Raw genomic sequence first — 15681 nt, forward strand, 5'->3', positions numbered from 1 at the left:
AAAAATATCCCTTTTTGGCATTAATGTCAAACCAAACTAACCAAACTTAATTTGTAAGACCAAAAAAATACAAAAAAGAAAAAAATTCCTTGTATTGAAATCTCTCCCTCTATCAACAACTTTCATCTTCTAAATAGGTTACAAAATTTCATTATAACCAATAGACAATCAATCAACTCATTTTTCTGACTCCATCTTGATCACTTCCTTTATATCCCTCAATATTATCTCTCTCTTACTAGGTAGATGTAATCAATAGATACACTTTCTCCCTTAGCATACTTACTTCCTTAGCTTTCATCTTTTAGTACACTTTAACTCTCAGTACATTTTGTCCCTCTTTGACAAAAATGCCAATGACAAGTCATCTTCATATGTAGATATGAATATTTTCAATTTCTCCCTAGTCACCTAGCTTGTGACTGATTTGTAGTTCTAGCTCTTTGATTACTTTAGGTAGCTCCTAAAGTAAAATCCACTGCATCAATGTGTAACATATGTCCATCAACTTTTTTGATGCATGAAACTCCTCATGATTCTTAGATAGCCTTTCATAGGGGTATTACCCTTACTTTACCTCTTAGATACTCATGATCATCATTAGGTAATATTTTTGGGAAGATAATTTCAATTTACTCTTTTGTGTTAACATATTCCATCTTCACCTCTTTATCTTGAACTAATTCTCTCAGTTAATGTTACTTGATTGCAATGTGCTTCATTTTTTAATGCATCATAGGATTATTTTTTATATTTATAGCACTTGTATTATTATAATAAGGGATGACTAGTTTAGTGATTTCCTCCTTCATAACTTTGAGTAGTTGTTTGATCCATATTATTTTTACATAATTTACCATAGTAACAACATATTTAGCTTTAGCAGTAGATTGAGAAATGTAGTTTTATTTCTTGCTAGTCCATGTAACTAGATTTTTTCCAAAGAAAAATGGTCCTCCACTAGTTCTCTTTCTGTCATTAATATTTGCAACTCAATCAACATTAGTATAAGCTCTCAATTCTTCTCATTTATCTTGTAATATAGACCATAGTCTTTTATTATTTTCAAATATCTCATTATTCTCTTAATAGACATCAAATGATTCTCCCTAGCATTAGTAGAGAATGATTCTCTTAATAGCCATCAAAGAATTTTCCAATCATAGACCTATATAATGTTTGATTCACCTCATTTAAATCATCATCCTTTGACAATTTGTGTTATATCACCATAGGTGTACTTACTAGCTTGGAATCTTCCAATCTAAAAGTTTTTAGTATTTCCTTAATATACTTTGACTGAGTGATGTATATACCATATTCAATTGGTTTACTTGCAAGCATACAAAGAAATTGATCTCCCCAAACATAGATATCTCAAATTCTTTCTTCATTTCATTTGCAAAAGCATTACATAAAGTATCTTGACCTCCAAATATGATATCATCAACAAAAAATTTAGATAACAAAATACCTTTGCATTTCTCTAGATCTTCAAGTATAGATTTTTGTTATCATCAATCCTCTCAAATCCAATCTTCACAAGATAATTATAAAGTCTCTCATACCATGCTCCTAGTGCTTTCTTTAAACCATATAAATTTTTGTGTAGTCTACATACCATTTTTTTTGCTAGCATTAACAAATCCTTTAGGTTATTCTATATAAACCTCTCTCGCCAATATACCATTTAGAAATGTAGACTTCACATCCACTTGATAAACTTTGAAATCTTTGTATATAGAGTATAAAAGCAGAGTTCTTATTCCTTCCAATCTTGCAACATGATTAAATGTCTCTCCATAGTCTGTCCCTTCTTCTTGTGCATATCCTTTACAAACTAATCTTTTCATGTTCCTTGCGACTTCATTTTCATCTAACTTATTTCTATATACCCACTTGGTACCATCACATTTTTATCTTCTTCTCTAGGAACTAGAGTCCATGTCTTATTTTTCTCAATTTGTTCAATCTCTTCTTCTATGGCTTTACTCTAGTCCACATTTTCTAAGGCATCTTTCACTATTTTGGGTTCTTGTGTGCTCAGAAAACATGTATCATTTCTCAACTTGTTCTTTGTCACTGGTCTATTATCTTTATTTCCAATGATTTGTGTAGCATGATGATGTCTCTTGACATACTTAGACAATATTGGTTCAACTCTGGCATCTACATTTGGTCTCTCAACTTTTGAATCACCGTGTACCTCTCCATACGGTAGTTCAACGTCTCTTTCATGTATACTAATCTCAAAATCAAAATGTGTCTCAACTTCATTCTGTAACTTTACACCTGAGTGTAGCTTAGTTGCTGAATACAACTTGACATTCCTAGTATGTGACTCGATAGTTACTAAAACTTGCTATTGGTTTGAAATTTGATTTACAAAATCTTCTTTAGTAGGCATAGCTCCATGAAAATTATATAGATGATTTGTATTCTTCTAGTTCCTTCATAGGTTCAACCTCATATAATTTTTGTATATTCATCAAATTTCACATTTACACTTTCCACAACTTTGTTAGTGTTAGTATTTAAACACTTTTAAAATTTACTTGTAGAATAATCAAGAAATATACCTTCTTCACTTTGATAATATAACACTTTGTTTTGAATATCTTAAAATATTTTATATTGGTTGAGAATGCATACCATAGTTCAAAAGTTGTTGAATAAGTACCTTTCTTGACTTGTATATGGTTCAAGGTATAAATAGTTGTACTCACAACTTCTCTCCAATATTTCAAAGCAACATTTTTCTCCATCATGAGTGTCCTAGCATAGTCTATTATAGATATGTTACTCCTTTTAGTAATTCCATTTTGTGGAGGGGTTCTAGGAGCAGATGTCCATCTTTTGATTCCTCTATCATTACAAAACTTCTCAAACTCTTTTGATGTAAATTCTCCTCCTCTATTATATCTAAAAACAATTAGATTTTTTCTTGTTTCCTTCTCATCTCTTGCTACGTACCACTTAAACATTTGGGAAGCATCAAATTTCTATTTCACAAACATAACTCTCATCATTCTAGAATAATCATCAACAAGCAACATAATGTACTTATCTCCTTTGTAGCTTTTCACTTCAATTGGTCCATACAAGTCATTATGAACATTCTCTAATATTCCTTTTGTGCTAGAAGTCTTACCCTTAAAGCTTCACTTTGTCATTTTTCCTAACTGACATAGTTTGCAAATTATATTATCAGGCTTCTTCAATTTAGGCAAACCTCTTACTCTTTTCATGTTACTAATACTAACAAAGTTATCAAAATTAACATGACATAACCTCTTGCACCATAGCCACACATCATCAAATTCTACAACTAAACAAGTAGCATCCTCTATATCAAGGTTGAATATATTACCTCTAGTTTGATCACCTTTTCTAATTAGTTTTTCATCAGTGTTATATATCTTAGCAATTTTTTTCTCAAACTCAACATTACATTCCAAATTATTTAGTTGTGACACACTCAAAAAGGTATAGTTAAGTCCTTCAACATAGTAACTATTGTGACATAAAATATTTTCTATGAGCTTGATATAACCTTTTCCTTTTATTAGACGTGGTGCATCATTACCAAACCTTACACTATTTCCATCATAATAATTCAAGGTAATGAACATACTTTTATCTCTAGTCATGTGATGTGAACCCCACTATCAATGATCCATATTTCATTCTTGTTCACATAAGACACTAGTGTAGTTGCCTCATCTTCATTAGATTCATCCTTCATTGCAACATACACCACTTCATCATCATGATCGTTAGATCCATCTTTTGTTTCCTCTTCAACAATGTAGCAAGACTTCTTGCCTTTGTCTTTGTAGTCTTTGTTGTCTTCATCTTTTCTACTTTTGTACTTGTCACCACCCCTATAATTCTTCTTCTTTAGGCATTTAGTAGCAATATGAGTAACCTAATTACAATTGAAACAAATGGTAGTTAACTAACCTTCAAACTTTCCCTTACCTCCATGAAATCTCCTTGCTAATAGTGCTTCAATTTGATCTACATCTTCCTCATCTATATCACTGTCACTGGACACATATCTTTTGTTTTTTTTTCTTCTTCTTCTCATTAGGATCCTTTAATGTAAACTTAGATTTGAAAGTAGATTCCATACTTTTAGGTCTATAATTGTCAAATTTAGATAGCTCAAAAAGTAGTGAGCGTACCTACTGGGCCTTTAAGAGTTAGATTATTCCCTTCCATACATCTTAGTTCTTGTACTATAGAAATTTTAATAACATAAATAGGCAAAAATGTTCTTAAAACTTTACTTAGTATAGCATCATCATTTATTTTACCTGTAGCTCCTCTTATTGCATTACCAACATCTTTTATCCTAGAGAGCAATATTGAGCAATATTCTCACCTTCTTGCATTCTCATATCATCGAACTTACCTCTAATACTTTCATTTTTAGCTATTAGAAAATTCTTGTCACCTCCATAGATTGTGTGTAGAGCATCCCACATTTTCTTTGGAATGTCAAAACCATTGATGTCATAAAATTTGGCATAGATTAGGGCAGAAGCAATCACCAATGTCACCTATTTGTGCACTTTCTTCTTTTTTAGATCTTCAGTAGTTAGAGCTCTAGTTGGATCAGCATGCTCAAAAGAAATGGTAGATTGTGCATGATCTCCAAGACCTCCTAGGTGTAGTTTCATTAGAACTTTACATATAGGATAGTTATCTCTATTAAGCTTGGGTACTTCTCTTTTTGACATCTTTAGATTTTTTCTTCTAGTACCTTCAACCTAGTCCTCTTAAGGAAATGTCTCTGATACCAATTTTTGGAATTCTTTAGAATAACTGAGAGGGGTGGGTGAATAAGTTATCCAAGGTCTAGATGTACAAATAATTTTTTTTTTTAGCCATAAAAAATTTTCATCATGCATACATCCATTAGATTATGCAATCACTTAAACTTATAGGTTACTATCAAATCAATTTGTAGAAATGTAAACATGAAACATAACAGATTCAATAACACATTTGATACAATTATTTTATGTGAAAACCCAATTTGGGAAAAACTAGCAATAACATGCTACACATTCTCACTCTTCTTAAGTGATTCCCTGTAAAAGGCCAAACCTATTAAAGGTTAAAATGCACACTAATAAACATGACCCAATTAAATGATTTTAATCACCCTATTAGGAGTGAGCCTTCTTAGAGGATTTTAGATCATTCACTTGGAATGTCACCTAGTTAAAAGATTTTAAAAAGATCATTGTGTCAACCTTAATCAAAATGATTTACCCTAGACTGATATAATGATTAGAGAGTAATAGTAAGGTTTGATCTGATAACAAATTACAACTCCATTTGCAGATTATAGATCTCTATTTTAGTCCTCCATTCTATTTGGCTTTCATTTTCTTAAGCTCTAATAACTTGTTCACTCTTCAAGAATCCATACACTTATCCTTCCTTCTTTCTTTACTTTCCAATGTAGTCTCTTTAATTAGGTCACTAGATGAAGAAAATACCCTATATTCCTTGTCTTCCTTAGGTTCTCGCACATGAAAACCCTTGTTTCTGACCAACCATCTATATAAATAGAGAATTAAGATATTTTTTCGTTCATCCTGCATCCTCCATTTTAGGGTTAGGTTTGATTAGGTAGGATTCAATGAATCTAACCCTCATTTTATTTGATTCCCTTCTAGAAACTTCTCCTTTAATCCTCTTTGAATTTACCTCAAAATAGTTCACCATGGATTCTAGGCCACCAACTCATCAACCTTATCTTCCATGTGGTTCACACAATATAAGAAAATAAACTTGTCAGCTTAGGTTCATTGAATTCTTGATCTATCTCATAATGTTGACACTTGGCATTAATTGGCTTCTAATGCTTGACTCATATTGTATTTCTTAGCATCCTCTATTAAATCACTTGGCACAAACTAAGATTTACTGGTGCTCAGAATCAACTAAACTTTACTTAGCTTACATTTTTTCTCTCAGCTTATACTAAAATTAAATTTTCTCACACTCCAACTGATTTTCTACTTGACTTGCACTAACTTTTCTTAGGACCTACTCTATAAAATGTTAAAGTTGTCAGACAAACTTTTTTTATCTTGTTTTTCTGAACTTAATTAGTGTAACCAACTATTGTAACCTTAAGTAGATTATCATTGTACTATAACATCATTGTCTTAACTTATTATTATACTCCTTTACATATCATAACTCAACCTTTCCTCTAGGTGCTATTGTTACCTCATTTGATCAAATCCTCTTCATCAATCAAATAAATGATAGTACTTAAATCATATAAGCAATTGTCTTATGAACAACTAGTAGGTTTGACATTGGTGATAAAACAATGATTGAAACACATTTATCATACTTATAACAATGTATTTTCAACAACTAACTAATAACTAATTGAAACCAAATTGAAAAAATTGTACAATGATAAGATTTTTAAGAAGGTTTTAATACAAAATATCATAGTTCTCAAATTATATAAAGGATTTCTTCAAAGTGCTAGTTCCCACAAAGGTCTTCAATCATAGTGAAGATGGCTCTGACCTAAATTCTATCTTCTTCAAGCTCCATCTCTTGCACATTTCTAACATAGCTAGTGTAATTCTTCTGCAAATCCCAAGCTACTATGTATATACTATTAAGAACATCAAGTTTATCCTCTTATATTAGTCATAAATTTGGCTACATAGCTAGTCATGGGTTGTCATGCTCATTGTGTACTTGAACAGTCAATCCCATGGTGAAGAATATTTAAATTCTACACAAAATTATAATATCAAATTTGCAATACAAGAACATTTCAAGAGAATATTTCCTTAGAATGTCCAAGTAATTGACAACTATCATTAAATGCATTAAATTTAAACAAAAAGATTAAGTACATAAATGAAAAGAAGTTATCAGATCTAATTTTGTGCTAATTTAAGATAAAATGTAAATTTAGTTATCCTTAAATGCTCATGTCTTTTCGTTAGAGTTAAAAAGATATCTTCATAATGAAAATATTCATCAATTTTCTATGATGAATAGACATTTTACATGCAAGAGGAAGAATAGAATGCCAAGAAATTGAATCCTATGAACTGGTGATATTGGATAGAGAGAATAATGTTGAATGGAAAGTTATGAAATCAAAACCCACCGAATCCTTATTGAGCAAAATTACAAAATTAGAGGTGCCTTAAAACATCATTCTCAAAACTGCAAAATTAGAAGCTTGAAAAATGAACATAAATTTTTTTTTTTTTTGTTGGAATGATTTCAAGGTTCCATCACTCCCCCTTTGGCACTAATCGAAACATGGGGAAAATTGGCTATGTCCCAAAACACACAACTTCTCAAAATTGGCTTTGATAAAATTTCAATATTTCAAAATTGTAGATCATTACATAGTTACCATATTTTCCATCTTAAATCTCCTAATTGAATTATAACCCCCCCTTTGATTATGGTTCTAATATCTATTATAACTTCTACATTATTCCTCTTTTCTTATACCTTATCTCTCCCCCCCCCCTGCCTCTCTCTCTCTCACACACACACACAAACACTTTTTAGCTTCAAGGATGGAATTGGCTGCTAATCTGTAGGATACAATCATCAAAGTTGTATTTTAAATAGAGAATTCCATGTCTGATTTATCTTTTACTGCATCTTCAACATTTAATACTACATATAGAGTATAAAAATCTATCTCTACTACACAAAAATTTGTGTATTCCAACTTTTCATATGATACCTGGATTGTTAGGCATTCCTCCGATTATCTCTATACAAGATCAATTTTCAATATAAGGTCTTCCCTTAATAATGAAAATCTCTTTATTTTATTTCCTTTTGTAGTTCCAAAATCCTTATTTTATCATTGACTTTATTTACTTTGATATCTAGATCAACAATCTTAACTAATGGATTCTACACTCATTTCCATGTACCTCTAACACTCCATGTTTGGTGCTTAGGTCATCTGAAATATCCCTAAGTGTGTTCTCCAACACACTTCCCATATATTGTCTTCCCTTCTATCAAACACTATCTTAATTTATTGATATTTTCATAGAGTTTCCTCTAATCACTTTTGATATTATCACAAAATTTTCTAAATATCTCTTCCTCATGCTAAGTTTGTGCCTTCATAGATGCTATATCTAAAAACGTAGTGAACCCAAATAAAAAAATTGAATTACATCTTATCTCTTTCCTACAGATCTCACTCTATCATTCATAATGGTATACTGATCTGAAGTCTATCTGTCACTTCTATCAATGAGCATTGTAGATTATTCACTCTCTTGTTATTATGTATGCTCTTATAGAGTGATAAGATAAACTCTATTTTATCATCATCATCTAATCCTATTAAAGATGAAAGTACAAGGGGTGTCCTAGAAGAACTAGGTACACTAGTCTTCTTTCCTTCTTCCTCATTTTCCTCCTCTTCTTCCTCCTTTTTCCTCTCTTCTCCCTCCTCTGTATTTTCTTCTTCTATCTTCTTATGCTCTCCTTCTTTCTTCTTCCTTTCTTTCGCCATCTTCAACTCTTCTTCTATTTTCTTCTTTTCTTCTTCTTCTTCCTTCCTCTTTGTCTCCCTTCACATCTTCTTCTATTTTCTTCTTTTCTTCTTCTTCTTCCTCCCTCTTTGTCTCCTACTTTTTATTCCTCTTTTTCTCTTCTTCCTTCTTCTTTTTGTCCTCTTTAATATTCTTAGATACCTCTTCTAGCTTATTTTTCTTTTCTTCTTCTAATTTTCTTTATTCTTCTTCCTTTGACTTTTATTCCTTTTCTTCCTCTTTCTCATCTTTGAAGCCCTCATATCTCACCAAATTGTCAATATTTATACCAAAATCATTAAAAGGATATTCTATTGAAACAACAATAATATTCATGTTGTAAATCTACATTGTGTTAGTATTTATTATTACATGTGGCACTGTTATTGATACTCATGTTGTAGTCTATGGTTATGAGGGTTTAATGCTCTTCATCATTTGCACTATGGCTTCTTGAGTTTCTTGTCTCACCTCCTCGTAGTTGTTGACATTACAATAAAGTTTGTTTATTAGTGACACAAAATCATTCAGAAAGATAGTATCTACCAAGTTCTATAGTAGCTAATGAGTATTGGAAATAGTATTCAGTTTGTACCAAGCAGTATGTACCAGGTTGGTGATTATTAGTGGAAACTAAGCTTCTTAGCATTTACCAAGTTCCTCAATGCAAATGAAGTTGTGTAGTGCTTACCAAGTTTGTCTCTTAAATAATGTAAATCTAGCATTGACCAAGCCACACAGTGTCAACCAAGTGATTCAATTTACACTGAGCTCATAGTAATAGCATTAACCAAGCTATGTAGTATGAATCAAGTGATTTAGTTTATATGTCAAATTTTGCAGTATTCACTAAGTCACTAGTGTAGACTAACTTTAGAATACTTAGAAGTGATCAGTATGGACTGAGCTTCTACATCTATTAAATGCATGACAATGTTGACCGTTGAAAATGGATGCAAAGTACAAGAAACTCACTGAGATTGTCTTTAGAACTCAAGTTCTTGCAGTTGGGCCAACTTTGTGTATGTTATGTAAACTTGTATTGTAGCTGACTTTATTGATTTATAAGTTAGATTGGTATATATGTAATACAACTATATCACATCCAAATAATACATGACACAAGTATGATATAAATTTTAAGAAGCAAAAGTGTGAAGTTTAAGGCTGCATGTAGTATAAGGAGAAACAAATATTTATCTATCACAAGAAGGTGAACATTACACTCAAAAGAATCTCATTCAAAAAATTAAGCTACAGATCAAAGATTAGCCACTGGTTCATCCTAACAAGTGAAAAAATTAAATCCTTTTACAAGGTAGACTTAACAGTCTTTTGTAAATCTCTTTACCAAGTGCATACTTCATTGTTTGTTTTTAAATCCTTTTACAAGGTGGAACTAGCAGTCCTTATAGCTCCTAATAGGGTAGATCATCAAAAGTGATCATTGTAAGCCTTAATATGCCAACTTTATACTATAGTAATAGAGCTTGTGGGTATCATCCCCACCCAAATTTTACTTTCTATTTGGAAGATTTTTGGGTCACCATATTGTGTGTCAAAGTGTTATGAATGTTTTAATGCTTTTAGTTATTCATGCATGCAATTAGATTAGAATATTAATGAAGGATTAATTATTGAAAAAATATTAAGTTTTATAAGTTACTAATTCACCTCTCTCCTCTCAGTAACTTATTGTATCATATATTTCCAATAATTGGTATTAGAGCTTCATGGTTCTTAGAGAAAAACTTTAACAGCTTGAGAAAAGATAAGAGGCATTGGAGGTATTTAGACTTGATAAGGCTATTGACAATGAAAAGCTAGATTTGGAATCTGCTATTGGACAACTCAAGAAAAGTTAGAAGAAGAAGAACTAGTAAAGAAAAAAGGTAAGGTTAATATAACCAAACCTACCAAGCCATCTACTATAGTGTTTACAAGGAGGGCATCCAAGAAGAAACTTAGTGAAGGAGGAGATGTAACTTTCAAATGGCCTCCACCCAAATTCTAAGAGAAATTGAAGGCAATTAACATTGGCACTGGTATGGAAAACTTCAAATCACTAAGGTATGAGACTAGAACTAAAGAGGAAAAGAAGAAAATTGAAGAAATGGTTATGTCTAAGATGGGTAAATGTAAATATTCTCCTGATCACCTTGTACAACAGATTCTAAGTGAAATGATGGAGAAAATAAAGCTAAGATGGGAATATTCTATGAAAAATGGTAAGGACATATATGAGCAAACTCAAAGGCAAATCATGTTGAGTCTTAGTAATAAATAAGTGAAAGAATCCATCAAAAAGAATGAATATAAACTTACCTTGAAATTTAATGCTTGTCTGATATTGATTAATGACATTGAACATGTAGTGAAGAATGCTACCAACACAAGGAAGAATATCTATAATCTTCATAAATAGAGAAATTTTTTTATTAATGTCAGTGACAAGGATGATGATGATGGTGAAGATGACAAGGAGGAAGAGGAAAAAGTTTATGAAGAAGAAACTAATGATGATAACAAACATGATGAGGAATAGGAACATGAAGCTAATGAGGAGAATCTCCCTGAAATTCAAAATATTAAGGAGACTGACCCTAAGAATATTGTAGTAGCAATCATAGCCTCACTTCCCCATTCTCTAAGTGAAGCATTTAAGATATGAAGCTATGAGAAAGCTATAATATAATTGGTTGTGTCAAACATAGCAAGTTCAAGCACTCAACCAATATTTGCTCTAGTTCAGCTTAGTACTTCACTAACAGAAGTGTCTAGCACTTCATCTACCAAGTAGTCAGTAATTTCTCCTCCATCAATTTTGGTCACACAAGCTATTTCTTCAATAAGTGCAGTATCTACTTTTTTTGCTAGTCCTACTATTTCTACTATTGTTTTTATTCCTATAATGCAAATAATAAGTACAAGGATAATTTAAACTATGTCTAAACCAAGTAGAAAAGTTTTGAGAAAAGGAAAAGATAAGGAAGAAGACATTGACCTTGATGAGGAGATAGTAATTCGAAGTAGGATTGTCAAACCACAAAATTGGCATATTGCCATATTAACAAACTTTGGTTTATTCAATTATTCTTAATTCCTATTTTACTAGGCAATTCTAATTCTGATAATTGTTACTTGACCTAGGTATCAAATGTAGAAAACCCTAATATGCATTAATCATATTATTTATTTAATTCCTAAAGTATCAACTCAAATTAGCCAAATAAACCTATTGATTTTATATTAATTTAATTATGAGTGTTCTACTTTAATTAAATTAAAATTACGTCTTTCACTAATATACAAAGGAATTAAATACATTTAATTTAATAATATATCTCCTCTTTTTAATTATTGAATTTAACTATTCAATTAATTAAAGTTATTTAGTTATGAGGTCATATTTTATTTTATTAAATTGAATATTCTCAAAAAGGGATTAACTCTAATTATCACTAAAAAAGAAACCAATTAATTCCTTTTATCACTCAAAAAGGACTCAATTAACTCCTTTTATCACTGAAAATGGAATCAATTAACTCCTTTTATCACTCAAAAGGCAGCCAATTAACTACTTTTTATCACTCAAAAGGCATTTAGTTAACTTCCTTTATCACTCAAAAAGGAAGTTAGTTAACTCCTTTTATCACTTAAAAGGTAATTAGTTAAATCGTTTTATCACTCAAAGGCAACTAGTTAACTCCCTTTTCATGAGGAAGTTTCCTTTATGAATAGCTCTCCTCTTCAATCTTGCTCATCCATTCTGATTAATCGATCATCAATCATCTATTAGATTCTATAGAAAAAGCTCTTTTTTCCTTATTATAGAGATTGAAAATTGGAATTTGTGTTAAAATAAATATCTACTCAATTTTCTCTTATATTCTTAGCTCAAATTCTTATATTGCAATCTCATATTGGCTTAAAATGCATCTATTTAGCATAATATGTTTCTTTATTTCTTAGCTTAACAATGCATTCTCATCTAGATTAATCTTGCATTTCTCTTTTAATCTTAAAATCCTTCATTCTAGAGGTCTGGTTGCCCACTTCTGATTCTGAGAGGAAAGGCATAATCCTTGTAGTTAGAAGGCAACATGTCAAACTGTTGGATTTACTTAGATGAAAAATCTCATATTTATTTTGGGATAATCTTTTGGATAATGACCATGTTGAAGTGCATGTAAAGATTTGAGGCCCACATTCTACACACCCAAGGATATCTCCAATCTTAATCCTAATCAAATGCATATTATTGGAGAACTTCTAGAAAAGAAAGCTAAGCAACAAAGACTTAGAAAAGAAAGGAATGGATAATTCCAAGTGCTTGAAGATGCAAAGAGTATTCTTGTAGAGGCACTCAACACTATGGTTGACACTTCTCAACCTATTTTGGCATAGCTAGCAAAAGTGGTCAACAAATTCAAGGAAGATTTGAATAGACAAGAGAATTTTTTCTAGAGAGTAGAGAAAAAATTTGAGAATAAAGTTTTCGAGCTAGTAGCACAAAAGATTGCAATACATCAAGTGTACTTGTCTACTATTCTAGGCTCATTAGAAACCTCTTGCAATAATGTGACTTCTCTATTTAGTAACTTCAAGTTACACATCAATTTTCACCAAGGAAATCAAAGATAAACTTTCCAAGATTGATGAAGATCTAAAGGTAAGTGCACAATAGTTGCAAGTTGATATGAGTTATAGTTCTACTCACTAATCAAAAATTAGATTTGTAACTAACATGTAGGTATAATTGCTAAGAGAAGAAGCCAAGTTAAGGGCTACACTTGTAGCTATACATGACATGGTTCTCCCAAACATGGATTCATTGTAGAAACACATTGCACATGCTAAAACCCTCATCCATGATCGAAACTTCTTTATTGCTGATCACATGATAGAACTATTAGTAGAAGTTTAGATTGCATTGCACACAAGAAAGGTGTTGTAAGAAAATTGGGACAAGACATTGGCATTGATTCTAAAGGTGCATTCTAATTTCTTGTAACATTTTGTTATTATTATGTAAAATAGACCTTTAGCATTTATGTCAAAAAGGGGGAGAAGATGTGATATAAAGGGGAAAAGATGAGAAGATGCAAATAACATACATAGAATATATATGTATGGGGGAACATCATACTATCATATCATATACATGTACTATTATCTTATAAAAGAAATTTTGAAAAATTTCAAAAATAGAGTATGCTACCGAGTTGAAGACACAAAATTGAGAATAAAGATTTTTTTTGAGAATTCAGTTTTGATTGATAAGTGTTTTTCTCACTAATGCCAAGGGGGGAGATTGTTGAAATTATGGTAAAGTTTTTTTATTAGTGACACACACTTATTTAGATTGATAGTATCTGCCAAGTTCTACAGTTGTTACCAAGTACCAAAAACAATATTTAGTTTGTGCCAAACAGTTTCTACCAGGTTGGTGATTATAAGTGTAAGCCAAGATTCTAAGTATTTACCAAGTTCCTTAGTGCAAAATGAGTCATGCAATGCTTCTTGAGTTCATGTCTTTAGTGATGTAAATTTACTGTTGACCAAGAAACATAGTGTTAACCAAGTGATTCAATTTATATTGATTTTGTTGTAATAGCATTGACCAAACTACGTCCTGTGAATCAAGTGATCAAATTTATATCCCAAGTTTCATAGTATTCACTGAGACACCAGTGTAGACCAAGTTTAGGCTACTTAGAAGTGATCAATATGGATTAAGCTTCTACATCTATCTAATGCATGATGGTTCTAAGCATTGACAGTGGATGCCGAGTACCAAAACCTCGCTGAGTTTGTCTTTAGAACCTGAGTACCTATAGTTGGGCTGACTTTGTGTAAACTTGTATTGTAGCCAACTTTGTTGATTTATAAATTGGATTGGTATATATGTAATGTATTTTATCACATATAAATAATACATGACATAGGTATGGTGCAAATTTGAAGAAGCAAAAGTAGAAAGTTTATTAAGGCTATAAGTAGTATAAGGAGCAACAAAGATTTATCTATCACAAGAAGGTGATCATTATGCTCAAACCTAAATCAAATTTAGAAAATCAAGTTGCACATTAGAGATCAGCCATTGGTTCATCCTAATAGGTTCTAATATGTTTTAACATTTTCTAATCTATTTTATGGGTATAAAAAAGAACAAAAAAAGTTAAAATTTATTTTCCCATAGTTAAGCTTCTATTTGACTAACAGTATTTTCTGAAGCATTTTAATTTTTATTTATGTTTTTCTGTAGCATAGTCATGGTTTGTAGGATGCTTGAAAAATATACCTTCTATGAAAACATTTCAGAGTCATACTAATTGTGTGAGGGTAGGATGCTTGTTAAAGATACACATGATGACGACTTATTTGAAACCCACTTAAATGTTGTGTCTTCTTTCATTACTTTTCACACATTTTATAAATAAGGCTTGTGAACTTCATAGGGTGCAAGACAAGGTAATAGGGGAGTATGCTCTTTACCACTTGGAGGTCATGACCAAGGGTAAATAAAAAACCTAGAATCCTCTAAAAGATGACAACCGACGGAGGCAAGGAAGTTAGTGGTTCTCCCAAATGAAGCCTTTAATGAAGAGATGATGATTTTCTTTTAGGGGATCAAAGTCTTGGAATAGGCCAAGGTGGGATTAATTAAGCTAACTTAGTGATTAACATGTCTCGTGTGTTTGGGAAAGGAAATGAGGTAGAGGAGTACGCTCTTTCCCCTTGAGGGAAATCAAAAACTTGGACCCTTAGATCTGAACCACTAGTCTCAGTTATCCTTTAGAGGGCCTACTAGAGTGATTCAACCTCTAGGAATGACCCAAGTGAGCACACTCCTTTCACCAAAGAATCCACCTCAATCTAATAAAGAAGCTTTGTTGAGAAAAAGACTCCAAATCCTTATTAATTTCCTCTTCTTCATTATGATATCACATATCAAGAAGAGGCTCCGTAAACTACACTGGTCAGTGGTGACCCCAATCTTGCTAGTCAAGTCTGTGCACTTATAGATACTAGTGTGGGCTATTAGCCTCAACTTAGCTTATAAAGCCACCAAGGATTTATATGAATAGAAACCAAGTAAAAAATT

The sequence above is a fragment of the Cupressus sempervirens genome, chromosome 1 (genome assembly GCF_028749045.1).
Source record: "Cupressus sempervirens isolate cs-2001-9-10 chromosome 1, ASM2874904v1, whole genome shotgun sequence".
In the NCBI taxonomy this organism is placed as follows: domain Eukaryota; kingdom Viridiplantae; phylum Streptophyta; class Pinopsida; order Cupressales; family Cupressaceae; genus Cupressus; species Cupressus sempervirens.